Raw genomic sequence first — 18,376 nt, 5'->3', positions numbered from 1 at the left:
ACTTATTTTAGACCACTTGGACATAGTCCTTCAACGAAATGGACAAAAACTGGCAGCACAGACATTTGATGGTGCAGAAGTGATAAACGCAAGAAAGAAGATCAGTCAGAAATAAAAACAGTTTATAGTAACTCACTTTTCATTCAGTGTTGTGCAGATAAACTTAATTAATAATGAGAATGCAGCAAGTATTACTCGTAATGAAAGAGTATTTTCTCTAACATTCTGTCTATTCCAACACTCTTCCCAAGATCTCTGCAACGTGTGTCCACTCTCAAGAAGCATATGGACGTCAATATTCCACATCCCTTCTCTGCTAGGTGGAAATTCAACATACCACTACAAAGAGGGTTCATGAAAATTCCCAACCTTTAAAAAACTGGCTTAGTGAAATTTAGTTAACATCAAATGTAGATCATGCCACTGAAGAAACAGTAGGAATTTTGAAATACCTGAATGATGATAATTTCAAGTTTAGGGTGGGGCTCCTTTATCAGATTATGCCTCTTGTCGATATAAATTAGTACCAAATGCAATCCCGAGAAATTAATATGTTTAATGTTGATGAATGTATATCAAATTTCAAAACTGCTATCTTTGATTATAAAACTCAACGTACTATGTTCTTCCTTCAAAGACACTCATGGTAGGTGACTGTATATGTGTTTATGTGATGGACAGATATTCTCCCACTAAACTCTTACTACCAGCTAAATTGTTCAACAAGAAATGCTTCACTAGTTTTAAGAACAAACATGCTACAGAAAAACAGTACTGACCACTGAAACATATCCAGTGACTGGCAAAGAAAAGCTTGAAAGCGAACTAAAAATGTTCTATTGTAGATCTGATATTCACGAATATCGCCGATTAATCGAGCTGCTCAAATTTGTCTTGAAAAATGATCTCGAAGGTGTCCTTAGTCAAATTACGAAACTGATAAAAAGAGGTTGACAGTTCCTATGACTGCATCAGAAGCAGAATGCTGCTTCTCAACACCGAAAAGAACCATGGATTCGGCAAGACTAAATTCCCTTGAAGTGCTTCCAATAGAGAAAAATTCCATCTGTTGTCATCAAGGGATCAAGCTGAAAATTATTGGTCTTTTCTGCGCAGTTTACAATTAGAAGAACGTGTTTGATTTCATATGAATATATTAAACTTGAACTGTAACAATTTAGGATAAAGTAGGTAAAAAGTGTTTGATTTTGTTCTTTTATGGTTTTATCAAGTTTGTGAATAATGTTTCTTTCTATACATATTTGGCTGCTTTTACACACTTTTAAATCAATGGCTAAATTTTTTTCTGAAGCAGCACCCTCACTAATTTTAGCTACGACGCGCTCAGTAACGATGTGTCGCGCGGGCCAAATTATGCGACGCATTCGTCCGAAGTTTAACTAGGTGTCGTTTATTGGCGGATCCGGATCAATTTACTACACTGCCATACTTACAAACTGGTGTTAACAAGGGTCGCTAGACTCGCTTCGACCCCAGAGACACAGCTAAACTTGTCACTCCTCCAGAATGATTCCGAGATCAGGCCACTGGACAGCAAAAGATACACCGCTAACAGCTGAGACGTCACATACAGCTGGCTGCTAACAGCTTCCACCGGTAGTCTCCACAAAGGCAAAGGAAATCAGTTCAAAGTAAACAGGTCGTAGGTCACACACAATAATAATGAATATTGCGTAATTTGTGTATGAGTCTGTGTAAGAATCAATATAGCCTGTGTTTAAGTTATAGCTAACAGACTACAACGGAAAAAATAAATAAACAAAATTAAATAAATAAAACACAAACCCCCTACTTCAAGTTTTCACAGAAACAAGGATAACTTATTAGCTTCAATTAGACCTTGTAACCTCCAGTTAGCGAATAGCTCAAAGTTTTGATACGATGTGCTTGTCGCAGAGTATGTGCACACTCACTCACTAATCCGCTATACTCGCCTAGAAAACGGAAAATCACTAATCAGATGTTTATACCTGCATAACGAGAAAAACTTTTGCAGTCACTTAGTCTTCCGGTATTGGAAATAATTAGTTAAATAAAAATCATTTTTAATGTGCCACATTTTTAAATTGTACCAAAAAGCATAAAATAATTCCTCCTAGCCCCGTACAGATTCCTAATCCCATACAGATAGACCTAAAAATTTGTGATTGTCAATTTTTAATAGCTATGAAAATGCTTGTAAGATTTAAAACGAAAACCATGGGTCGCGTGCAATACATAATTAATCATGAACAGTTTGCCTCCTTAATATTATCTGTTGCACGAGCCCTACTTTTTCGTTTTCAATCTTACACGGAAGCATACCCGGCAATGTGGTGGCCGAAATATGCAGGAGGCAGCCTTGTATATACATCACAGTAACAACACTTATGAACCCTCCGCCAAAAAAACCAATGCCTGCACGCCGACCCAAATGTTCACAGCAGTAATAAAAAAGGCTATCCTTCTTTACGCCGAAGAAGAAGCTGTAAGTTAACTGAAGTCAAACCCACGAATCACTTTCCACGAAGCACTACGTATCTAGAGTATTAATGGACCTCGCTTCTTAGTAAAAGTATTCTCGGAATCGCACGACACTTATAAAATATGGCATTGGTTTACCTCAGGAAGCATCCTGTAGAAGCATCTGGAACAACCTCAGCCGGCCGGAGTGGCCGTGCGGATCTAGCCTCTACAGTCTGGAGCCGAGCGACCGCTGCGGTCGCAGGTTCGAATCCTGCCTCGGGCATGGATGTGTGTGATGTCCTTAGGTTAGGTTTAATTAGTTCTAAGTTCTAGGCGACTGATGACCTCAGATGTTAAGTCCCATAGTGCTCAGAGCCATTTGAACCATTTGCAACAGCCTCATACGAATATCGATGTTAGCGATGGCTCCAAAATAGTGGCCACCTCCCAAAATATTGCAAGAACCAACTACCACTGCCAATACTACCTCACAACTACTCCTAAATGATCCAACTGGGCACCTCATTACCACCATATTTCTCCCAAAACTCACATTTGGGCCTTACCATTGCTACTTTCAACACCTGTCGTAATCACCCCCATTTCTCATGAATTCCTAACCCACAGAGACCGAAATTCTACGACATACATAATCACTGTCGACCTTGGCCTTCCTCCCGCATATGCGCCGGAAATCGGGATTGGCACATGATATGCATTAAATTGAACAAAACACCTGCAAACTCTACAAAGTAATGGAAAGTATTCCATAGCTCTCCAGAAATAACCCACTCACACACATCTCATCCAACATAACAACAGACCACTTCTTAACGACCTCGCAATAACCAACCACATCTCATCCTGTCTGAAAGATACACATACCATCCCACATGATCCGCCGCGCGGGATTAGCCGAGCGGTCATGGACTGTGCGGCTGGTCCCGGCGGAGGTTCGAGTCCTCCCTCGGGCATGGGTGTGTGTGTTTGTCCTTAGGATATTAGGTTAAGTAGTGTGTAAGCTTAGGGCTGATGACCTTAGCAGTTAAGTCCCATAAGATTTCACACATTTTCACACCACAAGATCCCAGTTTTGATCATTCGAACGATCCCAATGTTTATGAACGTACTAGCATTGCTATCTCACATCTCACACCAAATTTCAAGTAGTCACACAGCACTCCACAAACAGGACTAAACACTCCAATAACAACTGAAGACATCACGCAAGCATTCGCTTAAAAGGGAAGCACTGCGTCTGGTCACGGTACAGTTACCTACTGCCATCCCAAGGAATATCCCACAGCCTGTGACGAAACCCAGAGCATATCGTCCAACCTGATAAATCACCCTCACATATTGACGTATAGGCTTCACAGAGGCTTATAGATAGTCATTTCTCCTTCGGTCTATTTGCAAGTGGAACAGAAACGAAATTACTAGTAATGGTACAGGATACTCTCCGCTAAGCATCGTAAAGTGGCTTGCGTGGTATGTATGTAGATATAGGTGTAGATGCAGACGTCAGTTTTCTACAAAAAATTTGAAACCATCCTTACCCAACGAATCCATCTGCACCTTGAAAGCCATATCTGACACAAAAAGGGGCTTGTACCAACTATTCCATCGATGATCAACTTCTTTAACATATCCACATTACCTCCCATCAACTACATAAATGGAAATCCGCGGTATTTATCTCCCTTGATATCCAAGAAGCCTTGGACTGGGTACGGCACTCAAAAAATTATAATCTCTCAGTTACCTATATATGCTTTATAGTATCCTTCCTTCTTCACTGTTCTACTTAAGTCATAAGCAACAAACCTGCTTCTGCTTATTTCAGCACACTGCAGGTAAGCCTAAGCTTCTGCTCGTTCACCCCTCCTTTACATCTCGTACACTGCTAACGTTCTCTAATCATCAACCTCCATCTGCCTCCTGAAATATACTGATGACACTGGATACCCACGACACCCTTCAACTCTCCCATGTCACCTTTCAACGCCATTTGAATCTCATGGTCGAGTGGTGGAAAAGTCTATGTTACCATTATCTCCATCTTACCTAAATTCTGCAAGTCCTTTGAAATCCTGGTAAGACATACACTACACCTCACTTTCCACATCGGCTTACCTTTCCCAACTCGCATCCTATACCACCTCGTCCACGTTCCAAATCTTTTTCTCTTCCAAGAATAACTTCATATCCAATACGCTAATCGCAAAATCCAGCCCCAGAACCCAAAAGCCCACTCACTAGTCACCAATCCAGTTAACTTGCTTCGCCACAACATCCACGTCGTCTCCTGCCGGAATTTTAATCAACTACCGCTCCACAACGATGAAATCCGTCCTCACATATACCCCTTCTCGCAACCCTAGTTACAACACTCCACAGCACCCTTACGCTTTTCTCTCTCTGCCCCCCCCCCCCACCCCCGGATGAGGTAGAGGGTGACACAGTGCTACCACCTGGTGCCATAAAAGGGAGTGTCCCGATGGATACTGCGATGGATGGTGCAGCTGGTCCATACCAGATGGCCCCCCCGGAGCGGACGTCACTCTCCTGGCATGCGTGGAGACTCAACAGTAGCGGCTGGTTACGCTCAATGTCAGTAACATCCATGCGCGCCATAACATGACGATGTTTCATGATACACTGGACACAGCAGATGTAGACTTAGCTCTCCTCCAGGAGGTGTACGTCACGAATTTCGTCGGCCCCTTTGGATACATCACTCACGTCTCCCACTGGCCGTTTCATGGCAGTCCTTCTCCATGATGGCTTAATTGCTGAAAACGTCGATTTCCTGCCTGACGCGAGTAATATGGCCCTCACTCTACATGAGGTCAGAATCCACACGCCCTCCGGAACCGGTTGTCGCTTGAACTGTCCACTTTCACCGCAGATGCGGACGTGCCGCTCTGTATTGGACATCAGGACGCTTTTGTTTTCGGTGGGGATTTTAACTCTACCCATGCGGCGAAGGACCAAATGCCACACTATGTTCAAATGTGTGTGAATTCCTAAGGGACCAAACAGCTGAGGTCAACGGTCCCTAGACTTACACACTACTTAAACTAACTTATGCTAAGAACAAAACACACACACACACACACACACACACACACACACACACACACACACACACCCATGACCGAGGGAGGAATCGAAACTCCGGCGGGAGGTGCAGCGCAATCCGTGACATAGCGCCTCAAACCGCGCGGCCACTCTGCGCGGCCCTTTTACAGCACTCTCCACCATCATAACCAACCTATGACTCGTGGACACGTGGCAGCATGCGCATGGCAATAGAGAGGGTTACACGCACTATACCATCCACTCCTCCAGCTGCATAGACCATGTCTATTTCTCGCACTCCTGTGTTTCGGTACACGGGCTGCTGAAATATGGTCCGTTGGCTTTTCCGACCATACGGCCCATATATGCCCTGTCACCCTGCGCTGCCAGGTGGTATGGAGTGGGCGAAGTCCCTGGAAATTGACCATGTCAGTCCTACATTCGCCTGAATGCCGACAGCTCCTGGAGGCAACGTGGACGTCTTGCACCCAGCAGCGTAGGGCTAACCTGACAGCACTCTCTTAGTAGCTGCTATGTGCCAAGCCTGCTCTTACGGCACAGCACAGAGGCCACCTCCCGGAGGGAGCACTCACTAGACTTATAATGCAGCATTTTGAGTTGTCGTTCAGCAATGCCGCACTTGTCTGCCTGTCAGCAAGCAATGAACAGTGGGAAGGCAAATATCACAGCACTCATACGGCGGAACCTCGAAGGGACGATTGTTTGTGTATGCCGCATAGATAGAATGGACCACGAAGGGCCATCGATGTACTACATCATCGCTGAACGCCGGCGACAGCGACAGCGACAGGTGCTGATCCATGCTGTAGCCTTGCCTGGTGGTCGTTGTGTTACTACACAACGTGAGATCAGACCTGCTGTCCATGCTCACTACTGCCAACTGTTCGTGGACCATCATCATCCCATGGACGCGGTTGAGGTGATCTCTCGCCGTGTATATGACATGCTACTGCGGGACACGCAAATAGAATTACTTGATGACAAGCGTGATGGAGGAGGACGTCACTGCAATTATAATGGCTGGCGCGCCTCACTTGTCACCAGGCCCAAACGGCCTCTCGTTAGAGTTCTACAGGACCTACCACCAGTTACTGACGCCAGCCTGGACGGACATATGCTATGTCCTGATGTCCCCCGTGGTTCAGCTTCCTGGCGTCTTTCTACTTCGATGGGTTGTTCGTTTCTGTCCGTAAACCAATGGTGGAATCTGCATCAGTGACTATTGTCGCCCTTTGCTCATAAACTCTGACAAGAAGATTTTTAACCAGCTTCTTGTAGCACACCTCTGAAGAATCGCTCGCTTCGTTGTCTCCCACGACCAGGTGTCTTTGGGAGGAGATCACAACTTTCAGACTACGTTATGTCGATACTTCTCATGACCGTGCTTGCATGGACACGGCGCATGATGGGGGTCTTTTACCTCCCTTGACTTCAGGCAGGCCTTCGATAGGGTTGATCACTTATGGTTGGTAGCGGTAATGTGGAATGTGGGACTTCCAGACAGCCTCGTAGAGATAGCAATGCGTCTGCTCCGAGGCGCGACATCTCATATCCTGTACAGCCGCCGCCCATTCTGGTACAAACACTGGTACGACGAGGATGCCCTCTTCCCGCGATCCTGCACGCTCTCGCCATGGAACCGTTACTTTGCAGCCTCCACAAGTGCCTCATCGGAACGACTCTTACAGGCCACACATTTTGTTGCAAGACTTAGGCGGAGGACCGGGTCCGTCTCCTGCGCAACGGCAACGATGTTCAAGTAGCAACGGATTGGGTGGAGTCCTAAGACGCTCCTTCAGGCAGCGTCATTAACATTCGCAAATCTCACTCGCTGATTGTAGGTCGTGGGCTGCACTGCGGGTGTACGACATGGTTACATTCTGGGCACTGATTTTACAGCCGACTTGCGGCGATCTGTGGCACTTAACAGTAGGCACTTATTATGTCGGATACGGGGGCAGATCATAAGCCATCGACTCCGAACCCTGGACATGCTTCAACGGACGCAGTATGCTAACGTTCATGTCTCGTCGCGAATCCCCCACGTGACCCAGACTTTACCCATCCCGCCGTCAATGGCCAGACGAATTTTTGCCGCATTGGGTTCCTTTGTAAGTGAAGGTACGTTATTTGAAGTCAGCTATGGGTTCCTCACCCTCCCAAAGGGCAAACGAGGCCTCAATCTTTGTCATGCCCAACATCGAGCAACATCTCTCTCTGTGAAAGCACGAATGTCAAGATGTGGCAATGTACACCGATTTGCCTCACCAGATTCTTGATGAGGGCCCTTACTCTGAGCTCGATAGTTGCCCCAGTGCCGCTGACAGACGTTCCAGCGCCCCTTTTCTACTTGAGCTACTTCTTTCTTGAATACAGTTACATCCGGACCGCGCTTCTCCCTCCACGTCTACCGAAGGCCAAGATAGTGTATGCCTTACTGCAATCACAGCTTCCGCCGAATGCGATTGAAAAAAAAGAAAAAGCAAAACATGCCCCTACTCTTGGGGATATCCATTCCACCTAGTAAGTGACAGTTAATGGGAAGCAGGTATGCCAGTCGCGTCTACACCAGATACGTCTGGCAGCATTGCCGTTATATACCACGTGCGGTGTGCACGTTGCCTTGTCTGCGGCGAAGCGAGCGATTTTTGACGTTTGGTCCACCAGATGCTGGTGCTCACCGCATGCACGCACGACTCCTCAAAGCATCATCGGACGCGGACTACGTTGCGCGGGCGAAGACTTACTCAGTGGTTTAGATTAGCCGATACACTGTCCATTACCTGTTTGGTGGTGGTGACAAAGGAGCCCTCGATTTCTGGTAATACTTTAACGACCGACATTGTGCAGCTGTCAAGAACCCTAAGTACCATCAAAAATTTCTCGAACTCTTTCTGGAGTGCTTTCCACAATCCCCCTCGCAGCTGGATCATCCACGCCAGGAGCAGTTAACGTAAGTTACTTCTACCATTTTACAGATGAGACTTAGTATTTTATTAAAGTCGGTTAGCTGCTGCTGCTCAGTATTATAGGGGCCGTGTTCGAACCTAATGCAAACCTAATTTTTCCTTAATGCGAGAAGTTGGGTATTCATCACAATACTGTAAATTTAGGACATGACTAAAGCAATGTACGTAAGCTTTTCTCTGAAGTTCCAGTTTCAAGTGACTATACTGAGATTGCAATATTTTCGGGTGGTTCTTTAAATCAGAAAAATGCAACGCTTTGTTAGCATTTCTCATCTTCTGACACTACTTTCCACATACCTTAAAATTTTCACAGCACTATCATTGCAATGGCAAATGATAAAGAAAAAAAAAAGCAAGAAACCCGGGTTCGAATCCTGGTTAGGCACAAATTTTCAACTTGCACAATGATTTATATCAATGCCCAGAGGGAGCTGATGTCATTAATTCCTTCGTGTCTTGATTCATAGTGGCTGCAGGATCAAAGTGGTATCTGTCCTTTCGGACATGTCCGAAAGATCAGGCATTACATATGTATAAATGTTGGCATTACTGCTGATCTAATAATACCCCGGTACAATGTAAATTTAGCATTTTTCTACCAATAAGATAAGCAAAGCAGGCAACTAGTTTCTACCTTACTCCGTGGCCAATCGCGAATTGCTCGTTGCACTAGCTGACAGAATTCAGGGGTTCGCTGTTTGCATTGTTTAGCACTGCTACGGTATATTATCTGTCACATTAAACTATTTCAAGTTTAATTTTCAATAGTAACCTATTATTTCACACGAGGAAGTGACTACTGTATCCTCACAGCCTTCTTATTCCTTTGCCTAATTAAAACCCGTTGTTTTTCTGCGCAGTTGGCGACAATTTTAATGAGGAGCTTATGGCTCAAATGGCTCTGAGCACTACGGGACTTAACATCTATGGTCATCAGTCCCCTAGAACTTAGAACTACTTAAACCTAACTAACCTAAGGACAGCACACAACACCCAGCCATCACGTGAGGAGCTTATTACATATGCTAAATTAAAAAGCCTGAGCAGCTTAACACAATGGATGGTGTATCTTGTACTCAGTAAATAAAATATTTAATAAATTACATAGCTTACAAAGCGTATTATTAACTCTGTTTTCGGAATACGTGCGATCTCCACGCTGCTGCTCCCACTCTTTGTACGAGATAAATGAACTACGGTAAAGGCAAAATTCATTTTTCAGCGATAAACAGCAGAGAAACAGAGATAGTTTTCACAACACGTCCAAGAAATAACGATCAAGTGAGCGACTCTTTTGCTCAGTGTGTTGATACGTCTACGTAGGGCAGTAGAAGGTTCCGCGTGCAGCTCGCAGTGCTGCTATTTTTTATTACCGCTGCTCGACCCGAGCCGCGCTGCGCCCAAGTCTACATCGCCGCATAAACTTAAAATACGTGACGGCTCTACAGAACTGCTGACACAGGTGGGCCGGGCTTAAACATACGCCCCGTATCTCTCAGTCTCAGCCCCGCTGCCAGAAAAGAAACGAAACAAGAGACGGGAACACGCCCTTGCGACAGCCACCAACAGGGGTAACTACTCCGCCTGCTACATCTTTAGCACTGCGGGGCACCAAGCAAGACTTCTGCTAATACCGCGTGCTCCTGTTTTATCTTCTCTGAAAAAGAAAGAGACTTTTATTCATTTTATTCCTTGCAGTTATGATAGACTGCAAATTCAGTTACGACCGTATACGTCAATGAGATATTTAAACTACACTGCGTACAGACTCTCGAATTTTGGATTTCTGAGTTTCCTATAAGGGTTTGTCTAATTATCTCACGGTAAGGTTCTGCGAGCATCTCGTTGGCCACTGCGTTTTTTCTTCCCTCGACTGAACCACTCCCCCTGTCTTAAACGTATAGACCTGCTCGGATTTAAGGAAGTTTGTTTTTCTTTTTTATTTTATTTGACGGCTTTTGGATAAACCAATACAGCCAGTACAAACTTATAATGTTGCCTATACTTTGAAGGCCTCAAACAATCTGCAGTTGCTACAACTTCTGACAAATTTAGAACAGATTTCATTGATGTGGGGGGAAGGTTAATTAGAGAGGAAACATTGTATGAAATGTCATGATAAATCGTTCTGCTGAATATTTTATTTCAGCAATAAATAATTGTGTGCTAAACAATTGTGTGCTGGCAAACAAGCTACTTATATGGTAACGTAGTTTTCTGTCTCCTACGGGATTGAGTGCGGTAAATCCTCAAACCATCTGAATGCTTGAATTCGGTGGCCGCCATCGAACCCCGCCACCAGTGTGATTTATTTCGATGTATGTTTCCATCTGGTCGCTACGCGGCTACAGGGGGAATGCAAAACCACAACCATCGTAATAAGGTAAAATGTCTATGAAGTGATAGTGACAGGCGCATTTTCTATGGATACTCACCGAAATCGAGCACCCCACTGGTAAGAGGCAAGGGCACTCAGCGACATCAAGAAACCCAATGTTTAGAGGCAGAGGGAGTCGGCGATATGAAGCATCCCAATGGGTACAGAAAACTATTACCTCCACGTCCTTGTTTCCGGATCACAGCAAACGTAGTTTCTTACTAGACATTGCAATGGCTAAAGATATTGTACCGTGCAATCAAATTTGCAACACTGAAGTAAATTTAGAACATAAATAATAACCGTTAGAACACAAATGATTATTTTAACATCGCAAATGAAATGTAGAATCGAAAGGGCCGTTTCTTAATTGCAAAAAACAGGCACACTTGCTACTTGCCGATTACAGCGCCATCTGTCACGAACGGAAAACAATGGTTTGCGTAAACCGTATTTTTCGCGTAGTGTCCGAATATGCAATAAGAAAGGGGACTCCCGTTTGAGAATACGAAGTTGAACCCCCCCACGAAGGAGGGCTGGGTAGATAGTGGCCATTTGTAGTACAGACAGATGCCCCCTTCACTAGCATTAACTTTCCACCCAGAACGTTGTTTTAGTTTTCGAGATATTTAGTTGTGTATCTAAAACATGTTTGTACAAATATTACGCCGATCGTACTTGGCATGTTTGTATTTTGATATTCTGTACGTCAATGTTATTCCGAAGACAGAATATTCACACAATATACGTGTAGAAAAGGTTGGGAAACAAAACAAAACAAAAATCACAGTCAATAATAGAAGAAAATTGTATTATTGGAACTCCGATGTACATATTTTCCCTTTTTAATCTGCGCTGTATGATTAATTGTAACTCAATTGGCGAACAGTGGTAGAAGTCGCTACCGGAGCGCTCTTCTATGGGGAATTGGAAATTCGCGCAGTGCTGTCATGAGTAAAAAGAACGATTTATTGGAACTGCGAAAAGGAACGATCGTTGGATTTAGGATTAAGGGCCAAGTATTTCTGAAATGACGAATATTGTGAACTGTTCGCGTGCCTCTGTACTGCAAACTGCTGTAGTAAAACGGAGTCGAGGGATAGTATCTGCAGCCGTGCTAATGACAGTGCTTTAACGGAGAATTCTTGTCATTATTCGATAGTATGGAAACTGGACCTGCTTCTCACTGACAATTGACAGAATTTACGGTGATTCACTTTTTTCCCTTCAGAGAACAGTGTGGTGTGAAACAATGGAGAACAAATACTGCATCCAGTACTGCGAAAATACGTGGCGGAGTGGCAGCTTGCGGTCTGAGAACTGGTTTTGGCGGCGTGTTCTAATACTGTTAATTAACGTGGTGGCCACGCGTAATAATTTTGGTCAGGATTATAGTGTTGTGGATCATATTGACCCGTATGGTTTTTTTTTGTAAAAAATCGTCAGACCAACTCTATCGGGACCGCAAAGTGTTTCCGTGCCTCCAGGATCATTGGATCTTAACCCCTATTCAATATCAACGGTACCGTTTGGATCGTAATGTTCGCTGTGCGAATTCTCGATCCTGTGCTCTTCAGTAGCTGTCGCAATCACTGCAGACGACGTAACTGCATAAACCCGTAGAATGAGCAACAAGGTCACCCACATGTACTTCGTCTAACTGCTCTCAGGACAGAAAACGTTGGTCAGTCTGGATGCTAGCAGCTATCCATACTAATGTGAACGGATTGTTCATTTGCTCCTTCTCCCAGACGACATTTCATTTGTTCATAAGCCGGCCGTTGTGGCCGAGCGGTTCTAGGCGCTACAGTCTGGAACCGCGCGACCGCTACGGCCGCAGGTTCGAATCCTGCCTCGGGCATGGATGTGTGTGATGTTCTTAGGGTTAGTTAGGTTTAAGTAGTTCTGAGTTCTAGGGGACTGATGACCTCAGCAGTTAAGTCCCATAGTGCTCAGAGCCATTTTAACCATTTGAATTTGCTCAAATTAGTATGTCACGTATCTGTAGTTACGACAAGTATCAACAGTTCAACTGTCTTACATATTTTCTATTCTGAATCTTCGTGATCTCTCGCAATCTCAACCCCCACCCCCACCTCGAACTCAGTAAAGACGCTTCACGTCCAAAGAAATTTTGTTCAATCTTACGGTATCAGAGGACATCTCATTCAGCTCAATGGCCGAATATGGAGGTTTCCTTGAAGGACAATACTCTGAAAGTGAGTTTGGTAAATCTTAAATTGATATAAGACACTGAGAACAGCAAAAATTTGGCGGTGAATACTTCCAAAATACCAATCAGCAATCTGCTCATGTATGAAACAGGAAGCCGAAACTTCTCAGTAAAGGCGCCAAATCTCGTAAAAAGAGAAGAACGAAAAATATTGGACGTAGCTGTGAAACGTTAAGTGTAGAATCTTAATTTTTTTTTTGCAGACCGAAGTTTACTTGATTGGAGTTTATCAGCTGCTCAAACTATCTCCAAACTTGAAACAAAGAAACTCTGGCCTGCAACAAAAATGATCATTAACAGCCCTTCGCTTTGAATTGTAGTTGACTTCACAGCATCAACTATGTCACCGAAGTTAAATTTCATGGAAAATTACAGTTCATTTTTGGCGTCAATATGCCTAGCAATACCTTGTAGCAGAGTGCGTGCAGATTTTGCTGGAAACGGAATATCAGGTGAGCGAAGCAGGCAGTGGCAACGCACTGCAGCTGTTACGTCTGCCCTGTTAAAATTAAAGGCAATATGTGAAACGTGGCAGCGAAACAAGGCTGTGCCGGTACTACGTACTCGTGCTTTCGCAGGACGGACGTTGGCCAACTTCGGCAGAGAGAACAAGCTCTCAACAAGCTGCGCCGACCCTTACTTACAAGAGAACAAGAGAGAAACGCGGGTACATTGTGTGTGAGGGAAATCCATGTTCAAAACTTCTCACGCAACGCTAATTAGATGCTGTGAGTACGAACCCTGCCAGAACAGTACTCTACAATGCTGAAAAGTTACAAAACCGAAAGAAGAAATTTGGTCATTTTGTTAATGTGGAACTGCTGAGACACGACACTCCTTTATCAATTGGAGACAAAATCTGTAAACGTGTCTGCTAGCATGTTACATGCGATCCCAAGATGAAAATTTATGAATGGCGTAAAACTCCAGTGGAAGAAAGTTTTACCTAGAAGTTCATACGATACTACTCTGAGACAGGCAGAGAGAGAGAGAGAGAGAGAGAGAGAGAGAGAGAGAGAGAGACTGTCAGAGATATGAAGGGTCGTGTCTGATAACATTCAATAACCTAGCAGTAATGATAACTGAAACATTCTTTGAGTTTCAAGTGAAGAGCTACTAAACACGAAATGTAGCTCGTAAGGCTGGCAGAGACCCATGGTGAAGCATAGTCTGTTTAGAAACTCTGATTTTCTTTATACGTACATTTTTCGTCGGTTATTTCAGTAGTAAGGCTGGCAGAGACCCATGATGAAGCATAGTCTGTTTAGAAACTCTGATTTTCTTTATACGTACATTTTTCGTCGGTTATTTCAGTAAATACGATATGCACCATGTTTTGTTTTGGTGATTAAGTGCATCTCTGGGTTTCGGCGCTGGCATGATAAGTTGTCTTTGTACAGCACATTCTAGAAAAGCATTGCATATTGCGAGAGATACCAAAAGTTAGAAAACAAGATTAAGGGTTAAAGTCACGTCAACGCTACGGAATCATTCGGGACGGAGCACAAGTAGGAATTGTCGTGATTAATGGATAATGTATGTCGGACCAAATACCGTTCAATCACGTCTCACAGATGCAATATGGAGAAACGGTCTGGAGAGTTGAAAATGATGACAGTCCTGGAGCACACGCTGGGAACGAGAGAAGAATATGCAAAGCCGCTCCCCTGCTGGAAAAGAACATCTGTAAATCGCGGTAACAAAGGCTGGGCTGGATGATGTCCTGGATGTGTCACGTTGAATTTTGTGTCAAAAAAAGTTTTTAAATGTGTGTGAATTCCTAAGGGACCAAACTGCTGCCGGCCGCTGTGGCCGAGCGGTTCTAGGCGCTTCAGTCCGGAACCGCGCGACTGCTACGGTCGTAGGTTCGCATCCTGCCTCGGGCATGGATGTGTGTGTTATTAGGTTAGTTAGGTTTAAGTAGTTCTAAGTTCTAGGGAACTGATGACCTCAGATGTTAAGTCCCATAGTGCTTAGAGCCATTTGAACCATTTTGAACCAATCTGCTGAGGTCATCGGTCCCTAGACTTACACACTACTTAAACTAACTAACTTAAGCTAAGAACAACACACACACCCATGCCCGTGGGAGGACTCGAACCTCCGGCGGGAAAGGCCGCGCAATCCGCCACATGGCGCCTCTAACCGCGCGGCCCCTCCGCGCGGCAATTGCGTGTCAAGGAAACACTAGTGGTATACAGTAATTGTGAGCCATGAGTCTGCACAGTCTGTATACTTAGGGCCGTAATCAGAATCTGTAGATCCACAGGCTAAATCCGCGTTGCCGGCTCTACGAGGAGAAATGTGATATCTGACACTCAAAAGTAGCATTTTCGTATTAAAAGCCTATTAAATCAGAGTTGAGGTTTAATATTTAATGTTACAAAATTTTACAATAGAAGTTAGGATTTACTATGTTAATAGGATTAAAAACAAGAAAGGAATTGAAATAATTAAGGTGTTCAACACTGTTTATTAACATCGCTATGAACAAACATATTTTTAATAAAAAGAACAGATGATTGATATTCATGTCCATGCGAAAATTAGTATTTCAGTTTTAAAATAACTTATTGTTCCTATAATCGAATAGTTTATGTGTGTTTGGCAAATACAAGATAAGAAATGTAATGTACCAACAGTATATATTTTACATTTACTTAACTCAAATACAATGCTTTCCCCAAATAAACAGCCTTAAAATGGAAGTTTAAAAAAATTCTTTCAGCATAAGTGGTTCTCGTCTACACTTCATTCTAATGAAGCTACTTATACACTGTCCAGTCGCATTAACGTGACCACCTGCCAAATTTTGCAGCGAGACGTGCAGGAAGGGAGTTAGCGACATTCTGGAAGGTTCGGACAAGGCTGCTGAGCCATGCCGTCTCCAATGCCGTTGACCAATTGCGCTCGGTTTCCCGATCGAGGTTCCACGGCGCGAACAGCCCGATGGAGGTGGTCCCACAGATTCTCGACTAGGTTGAATTCAAGGGAGTCTGGTGGCCAGTAGAGTACGGTAAACTTAATCTGGTGCTCTTCGAACCATGCACCTACACTGTGTGCACTGTCCTATAAGTAGATTTCATCGTGCTGAGAAAAAAAGAGCTGCATGTAGGAGTGGATGTGGTCCACAAGGACAGATGCGTACTTGTGTTGATGCACTGTTCGTCCTAGAATGACGAGATAACCCAGGGAATACCAAGGAAGTGTTCCCTAGATCAAAACGCTCCCTCCTCCAGTCTGCAGTCTTCCGACGATTGGTGTATAGCCCTACACGCCAACGGCCATCTGTCCGATGGAGAATAATACTTAATTTATCTGAAAAGGCCACCTGTCGCCATACAGTGGATGTCCCGTTGCGCTATTGGGGTGCAAATCTTAGTAGTCAGGATGGTGCATGAACCAGGCGCCTGCTGCGGATGCCTGTACACAGCAGCGTTCACTAAACGATCGTTGAGGAGAAACTGTTGATGGCCCCATGGTTGATCTGGGCGATCAGTTGCTCAATAGTTGCACGTCTACTGCCCGTACACATCTCCGCTGCCGTCTTTCACGTGTGTCATCTATGGCGCGTGATGCACCACAGTTACGTCGGCGCCCGTTTTGGATAGCGGGTGTACTTTAACCGCATGCGAACAGTTTACAAACTTAGTCGTTTCTTTAATTCTTCCAACCGTGGTCCGAAAGCCAATGATCATACCCTTTTGAACGTCAAATAAATCGCTTCGTCTTCGCCTTACGACAACGACAGCACTGTTTCCGCATCCCCCTGACATGCTTTCTATACCCTCCACTGCTAGTGCTGCCATCTGCCGTCGCTGAGTGCTTATTGCACGTTGAGGTCGAACGTAGGTGGTGGTCACATTAATGTGACTGGGCCGAGTAGTATTTTCATAAGATAGCTGTCTTCCAGTATCTTTTTTAAAATGGTTCAAATGGCTCTGAGCACTATGGGACTCAACTGCTGTGGTCATAAGTCCCCTAGAACTTAGAACTACTTAAACCTAACTAACCTAAGGACAGCACACAACACCCAGCCATCACGAGGCAGAGAAAATCCCTGACCCCGCCGGGAATCGAACCCGGGAACCCGGGCGTGGGAAGCGAGAACGCTACCGCACGACCATATCGTTTTTAATACTGACCGAAGATAATATGGTGTGTGTGTCTTCTAACATGGAGATTCGATGCCTGTTATTGATCAATTCCAGTTCTGATGGTTCAAATGGCTCTGAGCACTGTGGGACTTAACATCTGAGGTCATCAGTCCCCTAGAACTTAGAACTACTTAAACCTAACTAACCTAAGGACAACACACACATCAATGCCCGAGGCAGGATTCGAACCTGCGACCGTAGCGGTATCGCGGTTCCAGACTGTAGCGCCTAGAACCGCTCGGCCACTCCGGCCGGCTCCAGTTCTGAAAATGATCTTTTCCCAGTACTGATTGTGGTAACATATGACAGGTACATTCTTAGGGTGATCTCGATATTAATAAATCATCTTTGACGTTTCGTTAGTCATGGTTTGGGTGAAATGACTTACGGAAAAAATGGACTTTTCACCAAACGATCTCATTTCAAACCGCCCTTTCCGTTAACCATTTTTTTAAAGTTTTAGTAGTTTTGCCAACGGAATTGTCACGCGCTTGACAAGGTGCCGCAGAATCTGACGCCAGTGAGCCCGAGGTTTTAAAGGCCAATGATGATTCTATTCATACAAGCTGTCTACCGAAAGCCTAATAAAAACTAATTACGTATACGTCTTTTACGGTTATAGGAGGGCCAGCATCACAGTATTAAAACGAAGACACTACTTATTTCAAATTTCCGTGGTCAGAGTCTCTAAGCTGCACCCGCAGGCCTGTGTATATTATTACAACATAACACACACCGTTATCTGCCGCTCCCTTGGTCGATTGTGCGTAGAAATCGATGATCATCGCTGACGTTGAGGTAGAAGTTGCACTCATCACAACTTTGAAGATGTCCGAAAGAACACACACACACACACACACACACACACACACACACACACACACAGAAGCGCGTGCCAGCGATCCAGTCCTTTACTGCGGATGCACACCAAGCCCAATCTTTTGCGGGAATCTGAAATGGCGTGTGAGGGGTTCAAGGGAAGGTGACAGTACGCTAGTTGTTTGTAACAGGCTGGAATTTTTGGGTCAGATGGGAAGCGTGTTCGTCAGTCAGCTTCCGGCGGCGCAAC

General features: G+C 44.5%; 1 pseudogene; it reads left to right on the top strand.

Annotated features, from left to right (window-relative positions):
- Positions 1-285: 285 nt before the first annotated feature.
- On the top strand, positions 286-1,127 carry LOC124556245 (annotated as a pseudogene).
- The last annotated feature ends 17,249 nt before the right edge of the window (positions 1,128-18,376 follow it).

Source organism: Schistocerca americana, chromosome X (assembly GCF_021461395.2).
Source record: "Schistocerca americana isolate TAMUIC-IGC-003095 chromosome X, iqSchAmer2.1, whole genome shotgun sequence".
NCBI classification, from domain to species: domain Eukaryota; kingdom Metazoa; phylum Arthropoda; class Insecta; order Orthoptera; family Acrididae; genus Schistocerca; species Schistocerca americana.
The sequence above is the reverse complement of the archived record's forward strand: the minus strand, read 5'-3'. Positions and strand labels throughout refer to the sequence as shown.